This window comes from Hemicordylus capensis, chromosome 4 (assembly GCF_027244095.1).
Source record: "Hemicordylus capensis ecotype Gifberg chromosome 4, rHemCap1.1.pri, whole genome shotgun sequence".
Taxonomy (NCBI): domain Eukaryota; kingdom Metazoa; phylum Chordata; class Lepidosauria; order Squamata; family Cordylidae; genus Hemicordylus; species Hemicordylus capensis.
In genome coordinates, this window is record NC_069660.1 from 45,689,453 (window position 1) to 45,712,831 (window position 23,379).

Sequence of the window (23,379 nt, forward strand, 5' to 3'; positions counted from 1 at the left end):
AAAGGATCCCACCAAATCGCAATGTGTTCTTATGCAACAGAGAGATCAGCTTAATCACAGATGACAACTTCTGAAAACCTTTGCTTTGAATTCATCCCTGGCATTTTTTTCTAGGCCAGCTTGAAAACAAAAGCTTTGTCTTCTTAAAATGCAATAGCCTCAGGCATTCTTGCAAAAATAAAAAAGTGACATAACAGGTCTGAAAAAATGTCTGTGCCTATTGCCTTTCAGATTCCTCTAAAAGCTTCTATCTACAATTTAGCTAGATTCAGATTATCCAGATCAGCATGAATTCCAAAGATTAACCTACTCCTATAAATATAGGTATGAAAAGTGTAGGTTTAGGATTACATTTTAACTATCTCATTACAGCTTTATGGGTTAGAAGAAAATCACTTGTTATTAACCCAAGACATTTTCACCCCGCAAATTTTATGAATTTAGAAAGCATTTGCTGTGCCAATATATCCAAATGCTGCATCTATTCAGCTCATTATTTCAGACTTTGCTACTCTCTTGCTCTCCTCCCCAATACTAGCATATATTACTTTGCTAGCTAAATCCATCCTTTCCATCACTATATTATTCTCAAACTATTCATCTGATGTATGCCCCCCCCAACTGAATAATAGGCATACAACCTATATTTAAACCTGAAATAAAGTTTCTCTTGAGTTTCTCTCCAAGTTTCAGAATAAGCTTCTGTATACTTCAGTTTGTTGGCTGAGGTACCAAATGCTCATATTAGGAGCTGGTATACTTTCTAAAAGCTGGTATATGGTATCTGAAAATTCTACAGTTCAAATCTGCTATGAACTCACTGTCAAGATTAAAATAAATAATTTATCAGATTTGTATGCCACCTCAAACTTCTGTCTCTGGGAATGCCTTTCACTTAACCATGGTTAATGGATTAAGTAAAGGCCATGAAATTGCAACAATCTTTTTCCACTTGTGCATAATTCCCCCCACTAGTCTTGACCACACACATATTAAGTTGATAACACTGGCTGACATCCTGACTACCAAAGAGTGCATGTAAATAGCAGGGCCGGGCTGCCCACAAAGCAGACTATGTGATTGTCTAGGGCAGGGGTGGGGAACCTTGGCACTCCAGCTGTTTTTGAACTACAGCTCCCACCATCCCCAGCCATAATTGTGGCTGGGGATGATGGGAGTTGTAGTTCAACAACAGCTGGAGTGCCAAGGTTCCCCACCCCTGGTCTAGGGTGTCAATTCTTTGGAGGGTGCCTTTGTAATGAAATTTTCTCTTACCCTGTCAAGTTTATTTCATTTATCAATCAAATTTGTACACTACCCCAAAGCTTTGTCTCTGGGCAATTTACAACATAAAACAAATTAAAACACAGAAAATAAAAACTTAAAACAATCTAAAATCATAGTCAAATTAAAAAAGCTTGGGTGAATACATGTCTTTAGGTACTTTAAAAAAGTTGTCAGAGATGGGGAGGCTCTTATTTCAGTAGTGAGCAAATTCCAGAGACTTGGGGCTGCAACAGAGAAAGCCCATCCCTGTGTGGCCACCAGACAAGCTGGTGGCAACTGTAGATGAACCTCTCTGGATGATCTCAATGGGTAATGAGGTTCATTTAAGACATTATCGTAAATACCCAGGGCCTAAGTTGTTTAGGGCTTTATAGGTTATAACCAGCACTTTGTATTTTGCCAAGAAACTTATCAGCAGCCAGTGTAGTACTTTTAGTATAGGAGTAATATGATCTCTCTGAGATGACCCAGAGACCAACCTGGCTGCTGCATTCTGTACCATCTGCAGTTTCTGGACTACTAAGGCAGCCCCACAGAGAGTGCATTGCAATAGTCAAGCCTAGAGGTTACCAGCAAATGTACCACTGTTCTGAGGTCATTCATCTCAAGAAACCGACGCAACTGGCATATCAGAAGCCGATAGAAAGCACCTCTGGCCATCACCTCAACCTGAAATACCAGGGAGAGGTTTGGATCCAGAACCATCCCCAGACTGCATGTCCGTTACTTCTGGGAAAGTGTGACCCCATCCAGAAGCAGCAGATCAAAATCATCTCCGGCGTTCTTAACCCACACAAGAAGTACCTCTGTCTTTTCTGGATAGAGTCTCAGTTTGTTACCCTCATCCAGTCCCTTACTGCCTCCAGGCAGGCATTTAGGGAGGTTATGCCTTCTCCTGATGATGATATGGAAAAATAGATTTGGGTGTCATCAGCATACTGATAACACCCTGCACCAAAAATCTGGATGATCTCTCCCAGAGGTTTCATGTAGATGTTCAAAAGCATTGGAGACAGTATGGAGCCAGGGGGGACGCCATACAAAAGTTCACATTTCAAAGGGCGACCAACTCTAAGCAACACCATCTGGAATCTTCCCAAAAGGTAGGGCGAAACTGCAGCAAAGAAGTGCCTCCCACCCCCAGCGCTCTCAGATATTCCAGAAGGATACTATGGTCGATTGTATCGAAACCCGCTGAAAGATCCGAAAGGACCAACAGAGTCACACTCCCTTTGTTAATTCCTAATTGGAGATCATCCATCAGGCTGACCAAGGCAGTCTCCACCCCATAGCCCACCCAAAAGCCAGTTTGAAATGTGTTTAGATAATCTATTTCTTCCAAAACTGTCTGGAGCTGGGTAGCCACCACCTCCTCATCTACCTTGCCTAGCCATGGGAGGTTGGAGTTAGGCCTGTCGTTGCTTAACTCTAAGGGATCTAATGCTAGCTTCTTCAGACTTACCTGGCAATGTTTTCTGATGGACAGGAACATAATTTTCCCTTACCCTGTCAAATTTCAGTACCAGGGAGATGTTTTCTCATAGACAAGAATATAATTCTCCCCCCTTACCCTGAAAGATTTTAGGGTAATGTTTTCTGTTGGGCAGGAATGTCATTTTCCTTCACCCTCTCAGATTTCAATATGTGGTTAGGTTTTTTTTAAAATCAGAGGCATTGTTAGGAATTCACCCTGGGGCCTGGACCCATAGAGGTTGGCTCATGCCCACAGCCTCCCTTCCCCACTCTCAGTAGTATAGTAAGGGAAGAGAGGACTAGTATTCAATGGATGGACATGGGCAGAACCCTTGGCAGTGCCCAGCTGCCCATTGCTGCACCTGCCAACCCATGCTGCAGCTTGCCGCTGCTGACACCCATGCTGCTGCACCTGCCACTGCTGCCCTTGCTGACCACTGCCACCGGTGACAATACTTCTGCCATCTGCTGCTCATCACTCCTGCTGTCTGTGCTGACACTTGCCGTTCCTGCCACCTATGGTTTCTGCTGTAATAGTAGTCCATGTCCTTGCCGCTGCTCACTGCTCCTGCCGCTCACCTCTGCTTGTGGTGCCTTGCCGCCCCTGCCACTCTTGCCAGGTATGCTGCTGCTCCTGCTGCTGCTTGTCAGAAGCTCAAAGGTTCTGGGAGCTGGCTAGCAAATGGCAGAGTTCAGCAGGAGGAGTGTTGGCAAGGGGCGGTAGGTGCAGTGGCAGCAGGGTGGCAAGAGCAACAACAGCAAGGTGCCTTCAATGGTTAGCAGGGCCAACTGCTTGCTGGTATTTGCAAGAGGAAAAATACTTAGGTGTGAAGGAAACTAATGAACAAGAAGAGGGAATGGGAATGAGTTGGAGAGACATTCCATTTTGAGGGAAGACTGGTGAATAGCCATGCCCTGAGAGAGCGAGCGCCCGGTGTGTGTGCGCAGGAAGCAGAAAGAGGCAGGAGTTGCATACTTATCTTCCTACTGATCCCAACTTCCTCCTCTCTGTTTCTGGTTTTGAAACCTGTTCCCAGACAGTTGTCAAGGACAAAGCCCCCTACAGTGTACTGATCACCAGTGAGCACCAGAAACAAAAACTGAGGGGGGGGGGGCACAGAAGGGGTGAGGTGCATTGATGGGTGGGCAAACGTTATCCCACATTTTAGACTTCTGAAAGAGAAATGGAGGGTGGGGGAGCCATACCCCTTTCCCAGACCTGCCTTTGCATCACAAAAGAGCACAGGATCTATTAGCAAACCCAATCTGTCTCTTTCTAGCCTGCACTGCAAAAGTTATGGAAGAATGGACTGCCAAACACACAAACAGCATCTCCTGGAGCTCTTTCCCTGTGCAAGAAGCTGCATGGTTCTGTCGTGCAGTCCCAACCTAGCCATGTTTATTTGGAAGTAAACCCCACTGACTTGAATGTAGCTTATTCCCAAATAAGTGTGCCAGAGTGGGCGTGGGGGTTGATGCTTAAATTGGTATGCTTGGGGCGGAGGGAGACACTAATGGGACTGTAATATGCTAACCAGATGTATGTGTGAAGGACTTAACAAGCCCAGTTGGTTGTTTTTACTTTTAAATTCACAAATGTACAGATGTCTTATCTCCAACTCCTGTTCTTATGTTCTTAACAGCCCGGCTGGATCAGGCCCAAGGCCCATCTAGTCCAGCATCCTGTTTCACACAGTGGCCCACCAGATGCCACTGGAAGCCTACAGGCAGGACTTGAGGGCATGTCCTCTCACCTGCTGTTACTCTCCTGCAACTGTTATTCAGAGACATCCTGTTAATTCCCTGAGGCTTCCTAAAGTTCATTCACTGAGAGCCAGTGCAGCGTAGTGGTAGAGTGTTAGTCCCGTCCAAATTCAAGTCCCTCTTCAGCCATGAAACTTTCTGGGTGATCTTGGTCTAGTCACTTATCTCTCAACCTGACCTACCTCACAGGGTTGCTGCGAGGACAAACATAGCCATGCCCACTGCTTTGGGCTGCTTGGACAAAGAGCGGGATACAAATATAAATATGAAGCAGAGTGGATTTCTTGCACGATCTTTGCCAAACAATATATGGTGACAAGGTGGTGACATGGTAACAATCTGTGGGGAGCAGAAAAACACTTAATACAAGTACTTCAAGACGTCAATGGCCCAAGAAGTACCATGGGGTTCCCAGAGATCAGAAACAGCAGACTTATTCTTGAACTGGGTACAATTAATAGAGGACTGGCTGCATTTGAGACAAACCTCACCTTGCTTCAGAGAAAGGGCATCAGCGTGACACCTGCAACTGAGGCATTTTTCTTTAAATCACACTCAAGCCATCTCCCAGTCCACAGCCCAAGTGCCTTAAAATATTTGGCTTTAACTTGATGCATTCTCATTCACTTTAATATCTTGATCACATGTGTTTATCTGGGACTTTCTGGACAGTATTATGTATAGGAGGAGAGCTGGTCTTGTGGCAGCAAGCATGAATTGTCCCCTTTGCTAAGCAGGGCCCACCCTGGTTTGCATATGAATGGGAGACTGCATGTAAACACCAAGATATTCCCCTTAGAGGATGTGGCTGCTCTGGGAAGAGCAACTCCATGCTCACATGCAGAAGGTTCCGGGTTCCCTCCCTGGCATCTCCAGATAGGGCTGAGAGAGACTCCTGCCTGTGATCTTAGAGAAGCCACTGCCAGTCTGTGTAGACGATACTGAGCTAGATGGACTAATGGTCTGACTTGGTATAAGTCAGCTTCCTATGATCAGGCTTGCAACCCTGCATGTTTACTTGAAAAGAAGTCCCACTGAGTTCAATAAAACTTACTCCCAAGTAAGTACATGAGCTACATCAGTTCAGGGCTTGAGGGCTGGGGAAAGAGGAGGAACTTACCCCTTCTGAAGGTGCATGGTTTCTGGCTGCCGGGCATACTTCGCAGCTGGGGGGGGGGCGCCAAAGTAATACTTCACTTAGGGTGCCCAAAACTCTAGGGCCAGCACTGGTAAATAGCACTTTCAAGCAGCCAGCTGGACTGCCCCCACAGCTCCATCAGTTGCTTTATATGCGAGTTTTTCAAAAGGAGTCAGCAGGCACTTCTCACAAAGTGCTCTCTTGTACCCTTAAAATCCTCTGTCAGTAGAGAAACATCGCTGCTCCCTGTAATATGTTTCCACTGTGAGGGAGGGATTTGGAAATGCAAGGGAGTATTCCGTGAGAAGTGCCCACTGGTGTTTTGCACAGACCCACATGCAAGGAAACTAATGGAGCTGTCAGGGCAGACTCACTGTGTGCTTGGCAGGGGTGTAACTATAATAGGGCAAGGGAAGACAGTTGTCTGGGGGGGCTCACTGCCTTGGGGGGCCCCCAGAGGCAAGTCACATGACTGACTTCTCCAGCTATGCACCTGCCTGGGCTTCCTTAATTGTATTCATCCTCCAAAACTGATGTGGGTGTTAAGACCTGGAGCTACCAGAACAGCATGTCTTTCTCTAGTATTTGCATCATCCACAATATATAAAACCTTTAAAAAATAATTTAGGATGATGTTCTATTTCATTACTTCATGAGCTGAGCTTCAGTGGAGGGGGGGGCATTTTAAAAACTTGTCTCTGGGCCCACTCTAACCTTGCTATGCCCCTGGTGCTCGGAGGTGCTGTTTACATGCATGCTTCGGCAGTCAGGATGTCAGCCACTATTAAATCCTTGGCTAAGGAGAACCAGGATTTGAAAAAACTTTTAACCATGGCCAGGGGACAGAGTACTTTATTTCTACATTAGCCTTACATAAAAAAACGATGGTATTCTCTCTCAATCTCTGTCTTACCCTGCCCTCTATCTGCAATATGAGGATGATATTCTAGCTTAATAACACCTTATAAGGGGGTGGTAAGCATGTGGTACACTTTTTAAAAAAAGTGTATTTTTATCCTACCTTTTTGTCCCATGTAAGGAACCCCCAGGCAGCTTGTGAAGATTCTGCCTATCAAGATGCTGCTACGATTTTGTATCCAGAAGTCATTCCCCTTGACTTGATCATTAAATTTGGCTCAAGGCCTAACATTTTCAGATATAGCTATTTTGATGGGACAGAGATCAAAATGTTCTGGTCCCTTTGACTATAATTAGTGACTGGGTAGTTAAAAGCCCTCTTGGTGTTAGCAATGCTTTTGTCACTTTCCTTTGAAAGGACTGGATCATACCACTTTTTCTTTCAAATAAAGTGATTTCCATCAAGAGTGTTAATCTCCCCTTCACATTTTGTAAACTAGGGGCCTGTAGTTATGGTTTAGACTGATAAACACACATACACTTCCAGTTATCCCTGCCAATGGTAAGAGGCATTAAAATGGTACTTCTTTTATATCTTAAAAGTGGTGCTTCTCTAATATTTAGCAAGGCATAATTGTCCCTATCCAACCCCAGTGTACTAGCATCCCTCCAGTTGTTGTTCCGGGTATCTGCCTTGTATTTATTTTTAGGTTGTGAGCCCTCTGGGGACAGGCAACCATTTCCTTATAACTCTGCTATGTAAACTTATCGTTGAAAAGTGGTATATAAACATTCTAAATAATACCACCAGTTCATGGAAGAATCATGTTACTCCCCAGTGGCAGGGGAGTAACAGCAGGAGAGGGGGCACACCCTCAACTCCTGCCTGCAGGCTTCCAGTGGCATCTGGTGGACCACTGTGTGAAACAGGATGCTGGACTAGATGGGCCTTGGGCCTGATCCAGCAGGGCTGTTCCACCATGTTAGCTCTGTGGTCAATATTTCTCCTTCCCTTCATGTTCTTAACTCTCACTCCACCCTTTCCCTCCACCATCCTTTTCATCTTTATCTTTGCTACCTCTTCCCTGCCACATGCTGCTCACGCTCTCTCTCCCCTCCCTCACACATGTGCTGTTTGTTGGTAGCAAGTCTTCACAGCCACAAAACAATACAAGATAAAACATCCCTCCAAAATCACTGCTATGTTATCTGCCTTTTCAAAAGAAGCAGTCCTTATGAGACCCACTTTCTTTGTTTTGCCATTCCCTTGAAATCCATCTACAACTTTATCTTGACAATCAGAGCCCGGCATACATTCTCTACTGGCATCCTGAGGAATATTAGTCTAAGGGATGTGCCTCTTGAACAAACGTCTTACATTCTAACCAAGCCCGAGTTTTCTCTTCCACAAAAACATCTATAAAATATGAATAATACCAGTGACAAGCCGCTATTGAGAGCGGGTAGCTTTTAAGAGACTCTAAAGAGCTTTATTCTCACTCTGTTATTGTGATCTTGTCGAGATTTTCTTCACACAACATGAACTACTTTGCCATCTGAGTAATTTTACTTCAGAAGGGGGGGGAGCAGCAGCAGCAAAACCAGCCATTATAGTTCCATGTATTCTACAAACACTCTTCTACAGCCACAACAGGCAGGACCTAACCAAAGTTATGAAGTTTGAAATCCCCTTGATTTCAGAGGAAGAGCAGAGCATACGTTCATCTTTCTCTCCCTCCCCCGTAAATAATAATAATAATATGACAAAAGTGTTCTGGACTGGATTGTGTCCAATGTGGACTACTTTTTATCTGTTTATTAAAATAGGTTATGCACATGCAACTCTTTCAGGAGAAAAAGAAAAGCACAGCTCGCCTTCTAAGAAACTAAAAGGAGGGGGTAGGCACAACTCATATGAAAAAGCTAGATCAGACAGAACAGTGGAGGCACAATTAAGACAGAAAGCTATGCTTCCAGATTATCTGCTAACAGCCCAATCTGCAAACCAGCCATATTAAAGTGTAGGGATCTTGCTCAATTGAACTGATTTGTAGACTGGGTTGGCACTCAACTTCTCAGCATTGATTACTGTGAACATGCAAAGGCATGGTTGAATTAAGTAGACAAATCTGACACATTCAGAAATGGAGGCATAAACCCACCTGCCTTTCACAATCGGTTAAGCTCAAGAGATCACACTAACAAAAGAGATCACTTTTGGCCCATATCGTCTCCTTCCTGGATGTTCTTGGTACATTTAGGAGACAGACGGATAAATTAAATAAGAAACTCCACACATGATACAGAATATTTGAGAACTTACAAGCTTTAGTACAGCCCACTTAGGAAAGCTACTAGAAGAAATTGAGTTTTTGCCAACACAGGAAGTGTTCAAGAGTTGTGTCTGAGTAGCACCCTTGAATTGTTTACAACTGTGAGCAGCAACAATCCTGTGGTTTATCTGGTCTGGGAAAGAGAAAACTTCTCATACATGTGCTCTTTTTAACAGCTGTCTAAACACTGCTGAGTTTTGCAATGAAGATCAAGTACTGTGTAGGAGGCAGCTGAGATTTGACTAGGAAATTTAGATTCAAATACCTACTTAGCTTCAAAGCTCAACAGGTGTTTCTACCTCTCAGTCTAGTCTGCCTCACAGGGTTGCTGTGAAGCTAAAATGCTGGTCTAAGCTCCTTGGAGGAAGGGTGGGATACAAATTTAACAGAAAAATAACAGGTCATGCACAAAAGAAAGACTTGTGTCTTGGGCAGTATACAAATATGTTAAATAAATAAACAAACAAACACATGGATGTGTTTAAACAAAGGTCTGTACAGCTGATTAACAAATGGACATATTCAATGCCCTCTTGGTTTTAGAAGGAATATTATACAGTTGGTTATATCTTTCTTTAGCATGCCAATTTGTTCTTAAACAAAGTGAAAGACATGTGTGAACTGTTGAAATGAGTAAAACACATCTGAGCAGCATGCTGAAATCACATGTAAGGGAGATTATTACGACAATGTTTTGATTTTGTATTTGTAGGGGTGGGGGTGGGTGGGGAGAGAGATAGCAACCTAGGTTCAACCTGAAATCTGTTTTGCATCTAGGAATGTCTAATCTAACCTTTCTACACTCCATCTTAAGACTGTTATAGTGTCTGTTACACTACAGACATCATGCCAAGCTTGTGTTTTGCTTAACATATAGCCTGAACAAGAGTTCTGGAGAACTCTATAGCCTTGCTTATTACGTTGTGATGATTTGTCCTCCTAAATATATTGTCCAACTGTGGGTTTTGGATTTTCTCTAACAGACTAACATGACAACCTATGAGTTTTGTGTAGTACAATGTTTGATTTAGATGTGCAAGAGCAAGGTTTAGATCTTTGCTCAGTCACTGCACAGCCTTGGGCAAGTCACTAACTCAGCTGCACTTTCTCAGGATCCAGGGAAGATTCATTTGAAGATTGAAGCTGAGAATGCATGACAGCATTTTGCGTACTGGAATATACTTTTAAAAATACTAGATGTGCACCTCTTTTTAAAATAAAAAGAGAGCAACACATATAGGTAACGAGTGTGTTGAAGTTCTCCTGATACATCAACCCTCAACCTTCCCTCTATAAATACAGCTCATAATGACCCACAGAGTGGATCATCCAGAGACTATTCTTGGAGTGCTGGCACAAGGGCAATCCTAAAGAATATTTAAGAACTTGTATTTTTTCTTTCAAAAAAGAAGAAGAAGAAGAATAAAAAATTGTCTCACAAGTTTCTAAAAATACATTTTTCAGTTACAATGCTTAACTAACAAAAACTACACACACCACCACTACGTTGGGTATCACATTATCCAAATATTGGCCATACACAGGTATGTGTCATAAAGAAGCCAAACACACCTGCATTAAATATACTTCACACATTTTCTTTTAATTCATTTTGGGGCTTCTTTTATACCAGAACAGTTTATTCCATCCTTTGGGTTCTCTGCCATTAACAGAACATCACCCACACCACATTCTCTGTCTCTGCAGGCACAGCACCTCTGTTCTCTTTGCCCCTTCCAGACTCACTATGGGACTTAAACAGGTGGAAAGTATTTACTTAATGCAAAACATGAGAGAAATCCTATTTGCAAGGAATAGTTTAAAAAGACAACAAAAAAGAAGAAACATGGCATTTCTGACAGGCATGTCCTTAAAAAAATTTCCAAGAAAGTGTTATCATTTGCATACACAAGAGCTAAAGACTTTAATAACAAAGAGAAGTAGGGGCACATTTAAAAGTTCAGAGGCAAAAAAAGAAAATCACACACACCGGTCAAACATTGGAAAAGGAAACAGGAGTTTTTAAAATAGAGCAGAATAGTGCATAAGACAAGCAGCAGCTTGCAAAACAGAGCTAATTGGTTTTAAAAGAGAGTGAAAACAGAAGGGGGTTAAGCAAAGGAAAAATTAGTTTGAGGGTGGATTGTAAAGAAAGCCAAAAAAGGTAAAAGGTCAGTTGCTAGATCTCACACGGCAAGAAGAACAAACGAACCAAAAAAAAAGGGCCCCCATTAAACATCTCTTAAAAAAACACCACCACAACAAAAAGAAGAAATTCATAATTAAATTGCCATTGGTAATTGAAAAGAATAAAGGGAGAAAAGCGGTTGGAGGAGACGAAGAAGAAAGAAGAGGGGGAAGTACTCACCAAGCAAGAAAATTGTCAGAAGTAATAATGTCAAAGAAGTAAGTGAGAGACAGGGAAGGAGGAAAGAGTGAGAGAGAGCCCCCAGCACAGAGAGAGTAACAGCCCAGAAGGAGCAGCACACACTAGGGCTGGTTCCCTGAGCCAGCGCCCGCCTGCCGCCAACTCGACCGAGCTGTGAAGACACTGGCAAAGCTTAGAGTCCAGGCGCTAAGAGCCCTTCCAGCAGAACACACCATTGCTAGGGCTGCGGGGGGGGGGGGGGAGCACACAGCAGAAACCTACAGACTCTGATCTCTGCACCGGAGAGAGAGAGTGCAAAGGAAGCCTCCAGGAGGCTAGAGAAAGCCTGAATAGAAGAGGCGCACGGCGCCCCTCCGGGCCAAAAGGAATGAAGAACCGCCCTGAGAAAAAAAGCCTCTCCTCTCCCCCTCCCCAACCGTGTTTTTGGAAAAGTCCGCTCCTGGAGGTTGGCGACTGGGAGGAGGCAACAGGGAGGGCAGGAAGAGATGCAGGTTTATTCCTGGGCTCGGCTGCATCACACGGATGTGATATCCCGCTTTAGAAAGCAGTGTTGGAATCACAGTTTTCAACCGCTTGCCGGGGCTGCGTTGGCTTTGCCGGGGCTGGATCTTCGCCCGACGTGGGACTGGGTTAAGCAAAGGTAGCAGGCAGGCTGCCGGACGAACGGGAAAGAATTCTGCGGGGCGGGGAAACCGCTCGATGCAAAACACAAGAAAGGGTTTGCGGTGCCGTGGGATGGAAACGGCCGGGAACAACACTTTAAAAGAAAGAGAGGATGGCTCTGTCCGTCCTCCAACAAGGGTCATGAAAATGCTCTCAGCAGCACGAGATCAACTACATTGTTCGTATCGTGCAAGGAAGTCAAGAGCTAGGAAGAGAGAGAGGTGCGCAGGAGAGACTTTTGACTAGGCTTGGTCAGTTCTTGCCCGGGGTGGAAACTTGTGCGTGCAAACGCTGCTCGTCTGAAGAAGAGTTGCAGACTTAATATTGCTAAATTAACTCTTCTCCCACCCTGCCCCCACAATCCAATCCGAAAGGACAGTTTCATTCTCAGTGCATTTGGGATTAAGCCCGCTTAATTACTGTGAAATCAGTGCGCCATATGAGCTGACTCGGGAAGAATCCTCTTAGAATGCCACCTAAGGAGCAAGGGGTGGTCCCTTTACCCCAGCATGAGTGCAGAGAGAGATCTTTGTGGAGCCCCTTCCTATACAGAATTAAATCAAAGGGCTTTAGTGTGCTTGATTTTGTAAGGGGCTGCGGATAAGCAGGCAAGGGCATGGGAGTGGCCCGATCCTTTGGACTACTATGGAAGGACATAGTGGATCTACTCCAGCGTAACTCCATGTACCAATGAAACCCTGTGGGCATATCGGGTGCATCAGAATGCTAAGCGTTACACTGGTGCAGCAGCTCAGTACAATGCAGCTGCCCCAACTGCATCTATTATTGTTGTTGTTATTGTTGTTGTTATTAATTTATTTGATTTCTATGCCGCCCTTCCAAAAATGGCTCAGGGCGGTTTACACTGAGAAATAATAAATAAATAAGATGGATCCTTGTCCCCAAAGGGCTCACTATCTAAAAAGAAACATAAGACAGACACCAGCAACAGTCACTGGAAGTACTGTGCTGGGGGTGGATAGGGCCAGTTACTCTCCCCCTGCTAAATAAAGAGAACCACCACGTTAAAAGGTGCCTCTTTGCTGAGTTAGCAGGGGTTAATATTGCCACTGAATATTAATATTGCCACTCCCTTTTCATGAGTTAGATATATGCCGAAACAGGAAGCGTGGGTGGGCCAGGTTGAGGGAGTGACAGCTGTCTTATTCAGATCAAAAGAGGCCTCCTTGTACCAGTGGAACAGATTGAAAGTACACATGTGCTTATCAAGTGTCATTGGCCTTAACAGGCTGAAGAAATGACTGTATGTGATGCCAGCTAGAAAGAGGATGCTACTTAGCTTCAGGAAGTGTGTCCCAGCCAGGACCCAGGCTTACCTGATGAAATTAGCAGATGAAACATGTTTGTAGTGTGAGGCCTAATGGGATGGGGAACCCTTGCAGAACCCTTGCAGGGATGGAGCAGAATGGTAGAGCATCTGCTTTGGATGCAGAAGGTCCCAGGTTCAGTCTCTGGCATCGCCAGGAAGGGCTGGCAGAGACTCCTGCCTGAAAACTTGGAGAGCCGCTGCCAGTCAGTGTAGACAATACAGAGCTAGATGGACCGATGGTCTGATTCAGTATAAGACAGCTACCTACTTAAGAACATAGGAAGCTGCTATATACTGAGTCAGACCATAGGTCTATCTAGCTCAGTATTGTCAACACAGACTGGCAGCAGCTTCTCCAAGGTTGCAGGCAGGAATCTCTCTCAGCCCCATCTTGGAGAAGCCAGGGAGGGAACTTGGAATCTTCTGCTCTTCCCAGAGTGGCTCCTTCCCCTGAGGGGAATGTCTTACAGTTCTCACACATCAAGTCTCCCATTCATATGCATCCAGGGCAGACCCTGTTTAGCTAAGGGGACAAGTTATGCTTGCTATCACAAGACCAGCTCTCCTCTCCTAGGTTCCTACAATGATAATGTGTATAAACCCAAGGGCTCAGGAAATCCACTAGTCTACTTTTCTGTGACGAGTGAAAAATTATGCCTGATGAGTAATTTACCAACATAGTTCAACGAGTAATTTTTTTTAAATTTTGGTCTGGCTGGTGAACAGAGCCAACGTTTCTTGACCCCTGATAAACCCCTAATATGCATAAAGTTATGTAGCTGTATTAAATATTCATAAAATTAATTCTATAGCCATTAAAAAAAAATAAGGCTTTAATGCTTGTCAGCTCATTGTGTTTTCAGTCATCCGACAGAACAGTAGAAAGAAGAGCAGGTTTGCTTCTCAGGGAGCAACTGGATATAAAGCCACTTGCACCCTGTTTATTTCACGACAAGTAGAGATCCTTTTAAAATGAGGGAGCTCATTGCCTCTTGCCACTCCAGGCAAGTAGCGACATACGGCCTTGCCCTCTGGGAGAGTCCAGTGTGGACACAGCCCTGTCCTCTCCTTGTTGGTTCTGCCCACTGCAGAAGAGGCCAGTGTGGATGCCACCCCAGTCCCACCCCCCCTTTTCCAATCATTGGTCACTCTGTCCTTTTCCTGGGGCTGGCATAGGCTGCAGCTTCATGTATCAGGCAGCATGCACTGCCTCCAGTTTCACCCGACTCTTGGCTCTCGCTGCAGCCACACTCTCCCCTTTGGCACCGAATTTGTCCACCTTTGGTGCTGAAAGGGAGAGCATGGCTGCAGGGAGAGAGAGGGGCTGGTGAAAAGGATGTGCCGAAGCAGCTGTGTGTGCTGGCCTCAGGATAAGGATATAGCACCAGAAACCTGGAAGGGAAGCGGGGATTGGGGCAAGGTCACTGCCAGCCTCTGGCCCAGTGGGTGAAGCCGATGAGGGGAGGGCAGAGACATGATGGGGAACACAGAGGTGGCAGCAGAGGAGAGTTGAGGACAGCGGAGTAGAGGTGGGGCCTGTACTTGCTGCCCCATGGTGCACTCGTTGCCTGAGTCTGTTGCCTTCCCTTCCCTCCTCCTGACAGCTAACAATTCAGGGTGTTTGTCTGTAATATTCCATATCCCCCACAGACATCCCCACGCTTGTAGCTAGATGTCGGGATGCCATATTACCTGGTTTCCTGCATGGCCCTGTGGAGTCCGGAGGAGGGCATGGCATTTCTCCTGGGGGGCTTCTGTTAGGGATGTGCATGGAACTGGGTGGGGGTAGCTCAAGGGTGTGGGGTGTGCCACTTTAAGGGCGGGGGAGGGTGCACTCACCCCTCCCCCCGCTGCCAGAGCTCACTGCCCATAAAAGCCTTTGGGGCGGCAGTGTACCTCCTTGCTGCCCCTTCCCCCTCTTTGGCCGGAAGTACCGGGTGGGCGTGTGCAGGGGCAGGAAACAGGAAGCAAGGACAGGAGGGGGCGGGGCTGGAAGTAGGCTTCAAGCCCTGTCACCTCTGCACTGGGGCATTTAAAGACAAGGCAGCTGGTGATGAGGGGCTGCTTCTGAATATGCGAGCAAGGAGTTCTCCAGGAGAGGGAACCGGTTGAATGCAGCAAGCCAGGAGGAAGCCTCAGGTGACAAACTGACCTCCTCCCCTGGCTGTTCCTGAGGCTGACCTTTTGTATGCCTACCCAGTCATTCTGAAGTTCAAGATGGGCCAGGAGTCCCCTGGGAGTCTGACACTATAGTTCTGGTGAATGGCATAATGACCAGGGGTTCATATAATTTTAAAGACTTGGTTCTCAAGTGAGTACCAGCAGAATGCTCACAGATATCAGACATCTTGCTAGCTCCTTCTCTGCTGCCACTTTGATGGCACACCCTTTCACTCACCATGGGCAGCTCCTACCGCCCTTGGCGCTCTTGCTGCTATCACTGTCGCTTGCCAGTTGCTCTCTGGGCCTCTCAGAAGGGGCAAGGCCCTGTTCCTGTCTGCAGACAAGAAAGGGGACTTTTCCATTTCTGAGAGGCCCAGAGAATCGCTGACAAGTGGCAGTGAGGGCGTGGCAGTGAAAACCAGTTTGAAATGGGTCTAGATCAGGCCTGCTCAACTTAGGCCCCCCAGCTGTTTTTGGACTACAACTCCCATAATCCCCAGTCACAGTGGACAATAGCCAGGAATTCTGGGAGTTGTAGGCCAATATCTGCAGGAGGGCTGAAGTTGAGCAGCCCTGGTCTAGATAATCTGTTTCATCCAAGACTGCCTGGAGTTGAGAAGCCACCACCTTCTCAATTTACCTTGGCCAACCATGGGAGATTGGAAATAGGCCTATACAGGTGAAACTCGGAAAATTAGAATATCGTGCAAAAGTCCATTAATTTCAGTAATGCAAATTAAAAGGTGAAACTGATATATGAGACAGATGCATTACATGCAAAGCGAGATAAGTCAAGCCTTAATTTGTTATAATTGTGATGATATTGTTCTATTCTTCAATCCTTGTCTTCTTGGTTCCATGTAATATTCTAATTTTCTGAGATTGTGGATTTGGGGTTTTCATGAACTGTACGCCATGATCATCACAATTATAACAAATTAAGGCTTGACTTATCTCGCTTTGCATGTAATGCGTCTGTCTCATATATCAGTTTCACCTTTTAATTTGCATTACTGAAATTAATGGACTTTTGCACGATATTCTAATTTTCCGAGTTTCACCTGTAATTGCTCAACTCTGAGAGATCAAATGTAGGCTTCTTCAACAGAGGTCTAATAATTGCCTCCTTTAAACAAGGAGGCATCCTACCTTCCCTCAGAGAAGCATTTACAGTCTCAACCAGGCCCTCTCCAACAATCTCTCTGTTTGATAATATAAGCCATGTCAGACAAGGGTCAAGAGAGCAGATGGTAGGATGCACAGTTCCAAGAAGCTTGTTCACATACTCAGGAGTTACAAATTGAAACTGATCCAATTTAACCACACAAGAGGAGTTACTGGATACCCTCGCTAAAAACTCTGCACCAATTTTGGAATCCAGGTTGGCTCGAATACGAGAGATTTTGTCCACAAAAAAATCATTAAAAGATGGTTCCCTGTCACAAAAGGGATCATAGTCTAAAAAGAAAAACAAGACAGATACCAGCAACAACCACTGGAGGGATGCTGTGCTGGGGTCAGATAGGGCAGTTGTTCTCCCTCTTCTAAATATATGGGAATCACCACTTTAAAAGGTGTCTCTGCTTAGTCAGCTGGAAGTGAATGTAGGAATATAGGAAGCTGCCGTATTCTTAGTTAAACCATAGGTCCAGCTCGCTCAGTATTGTCTACATAGACTGGCAGTGGCTTCTCCAAGGTTGCAAAGCAGGAACTCTTGGCCTTATCTTGGAGATGCTGCCAGGGAAGGAACTTGGAACCTAGATGCTCTTCCTAGAGTGGCTCCATTCCCTGAGAGGAATATCTTACAGTGCTCACACTTCTAGTCTCTTTTTCATATGCAACCAGGGTGGACCCTGCTTAGCTAAGGGGACAAGTCATGCTTGCTACAAGAAGACCAGCTCTCTTGTGGTAGTCATAGGATAGTTTGTACCTTCATTGGACCACCTCCTTACCTAATTTCTTTAGCAGAGCACACAAAAAGGACATCCCCTAGCTGCCGGGCTAGAGAAAGGGTACTTAGTACCTTGATTTTTCTGGCGGGACGTGGCAGAGGCAGCGTCGGAGACAGCAGCAGCAGTGTGGGCTCCTCCAACCCCAGTCCCAGCCTCCTGAAGGGCAGTCTGGGTCGGCTGCAGCTCTCTCCAGGCCTCTGTGCATGTGTGGAGGCCCAATCCAGGTCGCAACTGGCTGCTCCCCCACCTTACTATAGAGAATGCCCATAAACTTGTTTCCCCTTTACAAACAAGTATACAAGTATATCCTTGTAAGTTTACAAGTATACAGTATCCATGAACCGGTTGAGACTGGTTCTTTTAGACCTGAGGCCGGTTCAGACTCAGGCTGTCTGAACCAGGCAGGTTTGATTCAAACCATGGTTTGAACTGAGCTAGCTTGCACATCCCTACTCCTGACTTCTTGTTAGTAGGTAGGGGAAGTGAGCTGTGGCACTGGATATAAAAACAGTTTGTGGAGACAGAAGTTCTGTAGGTTGTGGTTGCATCCTCTGAGGAGAGGAGAGTGAACCAATCTGTGCTTCCTACCCCAGAAGCCATTTTCTCTTGTTGCCTTTCTGGGGAGCGGTAAGGCCAGAGGGGGCTAGAATTTCTCACAGTGGCATATTCCTTTCCCAACAATGAATTTTATATCGATGATCATATGCATTAACTTTCACCACACCCGGCTACTACACTTCTGAGGGAGAAGTCCTTCCTTCCACATAGACATGATAATCATCTGAGGTACAAGATGCATTTCTGCTGCTGAAGCTTGTGGCCCTGTGGATGGCCTGGATGGATTACTTCCTGGGAATCATATGGAAGCTGCTTCAAGCCCTTCAGATGAAGAACAAGGTATATGTTATAATAATAAACAAACAAGCAACAACAACGAGAAGAACAACAACAAGGCTTAAGTCTGGAAACTTCTGACTAGGAAATGTAGGGAAATGGTTGTAGTGAAAGATGCTAATCAGAGATTATGAGGAGCTCAAAAAGGATCTCTCCAGACTGGGGGGAGTGGGCAACAAAGTGGCAAATGCAGTTCAATGTTGGCAAGTGTAAAGTGATGTACATTGGGATGAAGAACCCCCAACTTCAAGTATAGGTTGATGGGATCTGAGCCGTCGGTGACTGACCAAGAGAGGGATCTTGGGGTCATGGTGGACAGCTCGTTAAAAGTGTCGACTCAATGTGCGGCAGCTGTGGAAAAGGCCAATTCCATGCTAGGGATCATTAGGAAGGGGATTGAAAATAAAACAGCTAATATTATAATGCCCTTATACAAAACAATGGTGCAGCCACACCTGGAGTACTGCATACATTTCTTGTCTAAAGAAGGACATTGTAGAACTGGAAATGGTGCAGAAGAGGGCAACCAAGATGATCAGAGGCCTAGAGCACCTTCCTTATGAGGCAAGGCGACAACACCTGGGACTATTTAGTTTAGAAAAAAGATGACTACAGGGAGACATGATAGAAGTCTATAAAATCATTCATGGTGTGAAAAAGTGGATAGAGAGAAATTCTTCTCCCTCTCACATAACACTAGAACCAGGGGTCATCCCATGAAACTGATTGCCAGGAAATCTAGGACCAGTAAACGGAAGTACTTTTTCACACAAAGCATAATCAACTTGTGGAATTCTCTGCCAAGAGATGTGGTGACAGCCAACAACCTGGATGGCTTTAATAGAGGTTTGGATAACTTCATGGAGGAGAGGTCTATCATCGGCTATTAGCTGGAGGCTATAGGCCACCTCCAGCCTCAAAGGCAGTATCCCTCTGAGTACTAGTTGCAGGGGAGTAACAGCAGGAGAGAGGGCATGCCCTCAACTCCTGCCTGTGGCTTCCAGCAGCATCTGGTGGGCCACTGTGTGAAGCAGTATGCTGGACTAGATGGGCCTTGGGCCTGATCCAGCAGGGCTGTTCTTATGTAGGTCATTCACACGACCCACTTATCTTGGCCTGGGGAAGGCTGGAAGGAAGGAAGACTCCTACCTGCCTCCCTGCACACGATCCTGACTCTCTCTGTCCTGCTCCTTGCGCACCCACACAAGTGACGTCATAGCGAGTGGCAGAGCTGGGTACTGGAGAAGGAAGTCCTCCAGCATCCCACAATTCACCACACTAAGACTGTGGTGCATTGGGGGATTTCCCTGCTGCTGGGAGCTCTTGCCTCTTGGCTCTGCGGCTGCTTGGGCTGCAGGCATCCTGAGCAGCCACATGACCGGGGAGTGGAGTAGAAGGATATGCTCACGCCCTTCTACCTCACAACCCAGGTACAAAACCTGGGCTTCCCCTGCACTCAGCACAACCAGTCCTACCCAAGTAGGACTGTCCAAACCTGGGTAGGAATGGTCTTGGGAATAACCGTTCTCTGTTCTGTACTTCCGGAATTCTGGAGGAAAAAATAGACTCAATTAGATGCATCCCATGGCTACCAACTTCTCTGCAGAGTAGAATTCATGTCCGCTGTGCTCCAGTGTCTGCTCCTACCTGGCATGGCTGCCCACATCTCTATCTCTGGCCTGCATAGTCCTACTCAAGCAGACAAGGGAAAGAATTGCACCTTCTATCCCACCAGAGCCTCATTCCCTTCATGACATTATTGACCAGGTAACAATGATAGCACTCTAAACAATTTAAATTTAAGAAGCACATTTTGAAACTATTCCCACAATCAGTAGAAAGCGGGCTAAGGGAGCCTAGCCCGCTTTCTACTGATCGTGGGAACCACCTGGCTCACTGGCGAGCCCGGTGGTTCCAAGGCTAGCCTGACTAATTCCCCCTCCCCTTAAATGAGGTTAACAAAGCGAGCATTCCATTAACCTCATTTTCTTGCTCATTTGCCATTGCAGCGCGCAGTGATGCACGAATAGACCCCCAAATGGGAGGCTGCAGCCAGCCTCCTGGCCTCGGGGGTCTCTCCAGAATGCCCCACACACTCGTCAGGACATCCTGGAACTTCTGGGGGCCATGCAGCCCCCAATCCCCACAACCCCCACTGGCTCCATGATGGAGCTGGTAGTCATGTGGGTGACCGATCCGGCCACCCAGGGCTGCAGGCATAATCGTCTGCAGGGAAAGCAGGCTAAGCCTGCTCTCCCCACAGAGCCCAGAAAGGTGCTTCACATGAATTGTGTGAAGCACCTCCTTGAGAAATCCAGAATCTGGTGACTGCACCTAGAGGTGCACTTAGATAATTTTGGAGCCTGGACCTAAAGGCCTTTAGAGCCCCCTGCCCATTGGAGGGCCCCCCTGCAAGTTAAGCATCATCCCCCTACACACACACATCGTGACAAACAGTATTTTTCACACATGAGTTCTTGAGGGTACAAACAGCAACTGAACTCTCAAGAATGTAAGACTATATAACAGATATATTTATGCAAATATGCATAAGCAGAAATGTTTCGGCATGCAACTTAATATATTCCCACCCCATATATTTCTTTCTGCTGTCTCTAAAGCAACTGGCACAGGCCATAATCACACTTGGCCACCCTGCGCAGTGTGGGCCAATAGCGCCCACACTAACCAGGACAGACTAAAGAGGATGTGGGGGCCACCAGATGGTGTGGAGGCCCTGGACTTCAACCCTGAAGTCCGGGGGTAAGAGCACCACTGACTGCACCTAAGCTAATTTCCTGTTTGAGTTCCTGTCAGAAACACAGCCATATTTTTGGATTCCCAAACTATTGATTCCCACATTAATTTTCAGAACCCTAAATCTCTGGATTCAGATTCTTTACCTAAAATACTGGGGTAGAGACCCCAATCCATGCTTTGTACACCTTTGTGTTTAAAGGAAATCTGTCACTTCCTGATTCATTTTTTCTGGAAACATACAAAACGTCACCTCCCCATAATTTAAACTAAATTTCTGCTTCCGAAGCTGTTGTGGCAATATTTCTCAAAGATGTTATGTTGAGAACCTGTCAGAGCTCTATATACCTGAAGTTCTGTTGTAGTTTCATATGTTGACATTTTACACAGTAAGTTATCTCAATAAAATAGTTTGCAAGAAATGCATAATAATTCTTTGTGCAAATGCCATTTGATTTCTTGTCCTTACCGATTACACTTCCATTTTCTTTATAGATCTGTGCCAAGGACTAAAGTAAAAACAAAAACAAAACCATTTTGAGCATTAAAAAGAAAGCCTAAACATATTTAGGACTTAGACTCTCCTTTCATTGTCTATATTCCTCTGCCACACAATGCTCAGGCACAATGGCCGTACGTTCTCTTCTTTCTAATGAATTTTTTATTTTCTTCTACAGGTACAGAAAGAATAACAATGAAGGAAACAATGTCAAAGCAGAAGAATTCTTTCTCAAATGCTACATAGCGGCAAATCTGCCACAACAACAACAATCCCCCGCCCCTCCACACACATACAAAGAAAAGAAAAGAACCTCTAAGAATTCCAATAAAGAGAAAATTTTGTTTTTCCGGCTCAAATACATATCACAGTTATTTGTACTTCCTGAACAGTGAAATCACTCAAGGGAGTAACTAAAAAAGGATTGCTCAACAGAAGTGGCTTTTCTAATAAAAAAGGAACAGAAATGTCTTAAGGTGTGCTGAGAAGATGAGGATGACCTTGGCATATAACATAAGAAGGTGACTTACAGACTCATCATATAGCATTGATTCCTGTTCCCAAATGGTGGGCTGGGACCTCCCAGAAGGCATGTGAGCATTCTCAGTCAGCTGCAATGCTATTATTAAGTTTGCACTGTGGATCTATATCTAGTAATATTTTTGTTTTAAGTTTGGATATACATCAGCAAATAAATTGATCCTGGCATTAAATTCTTCCCTAACAGGACTGAACACTTACAGCTCAGTCCTAAATCTTTTTGTTGCTGTCATTATTAAAAGTTTATTGAACTTTTTACCACAATGAAATGGCTTAGAGAAAGCAGCATTACTTTCAAAAGCCCCTGAGTGGCTAAACTTCCCCACACACATGCACTTTCTATTTCTATTTCCCTCTCTTCAGAGAAGAGAGGTAGTGAAGGAAGAAAGACACAGACCTGTCTTTCATATGAGTGGAAGTCAACCATATATATCCTCTATAATAAAAGCCTAAGTGTGCGCCCGTGTCAAATGCCTGGCATGTGTCCGTGTCTCCCTCGGCTGTTCTGGGCATGCGCGGAGCGCATGGCCAGAACACGCCAAGGGAGACACGACTGCAGGGACCAGGTGGCCATGATGGCCTGGAGAAGAAGCGGCGGCTGAGGAGAAGCGGCCGCCGCGAAACCGGGCGGGGGGAAGAGGCAGTGGGGGAAGCTGGCCGAGGCCGAGGCCTGGCCGCAACGCCGAAGACGGCCGGAGGGAAGAGGCGGCGGGGGAAGCTGGCCGAAGCGGCGGCAGAGCCGCGGCCGCGGCCTGGCGGCGCCGCAGAAGCGCAGAGGCGGACGGTACAGACAGTGGGGGCGGGCGGGACTCTTGGAGGTGGCGGTGGTGGAACTCTCCCCTACTAGCGCCCGTTATTTCAACAGGCTAAAAAACACGTGTGTGTGTGTGTGTGTGTGTGTGTGTGTGTGTGTGTGTGTGTATATATATATATATATATATATATATAGCATATGTGTTGTGTGTATGTGTGCATGTATGCACACACACACATACATTCTAGTTGACCTGGTGCAGTGTAATGACCTGCCTTGGCCGACTGCCCAGCAGCTGCAAAACCACTCTTTTCATAGGGGAAAGGAGAGCTAACAAACACTGCCAGAAGTCAACACTGGGAATTCCACAGGATCAGGGGTAAACACGAATCAGGGTCAGACAACAACAAACAAGTCCAGATGTCTAGGTCAAGGTTGCTCACGGTAGGGCTGGTCACCATGGACATTGTTTCCAGCACAGACCTGGCTTTCAGGCTGCTCTAAACAGGCAGAGTGCTGAAAGCCCTGCCCATCACTGCAGCTGGGCCTTGTCAGGGAGATGCAGCTGGGCCAGAGCTGGGACAC

The 23,379-nt window shown here is 45.8% G+C and overlaps 1 protein-coding gene and 1 long non-coding RNA gene across 3 annotated transcripts in view; one reads left to right on the forward strand and one right to left on the reverse strand.

Annotated features, from left to right (window-relative positions):
* RALY (RALY heterogeneous nuclear ribonucleoprotein) overlaps positions 1-11,390 on the reverse strand; it is a 376,843-nt gene extending 365,453 nt beyond the window's left edge. For both annotated transcript variants that reach the window (XM_053248764.1, XM_053248765.1), the window contains exon 1: positions 11,222-11,390. The gene's annotated coding sequence lies outside the window, so the exon portion shown is untranslated. The remainder of the gene's footprint in view (positions 1-11,221) is intronic.
* Positions 1-22,240, forward strand: part of LOC128324324 (uncharacterized) — an 80,816-nt gene extending 58,576 nt beyond the window's left edge. Inside the window, exon 4 of the long non-coding RNA XR_008306791.1 lies at positions 21,679-22,240. This is a non-coding gene — a long non-coding RNA (uncharacterized LOC128324324). The remainder of the gene's footprint in view (positions 1-21,678) is intronic.
* The last annotated feature ends 1,139 nt before the right edge of the window (positions 22,241-23,379 follow it).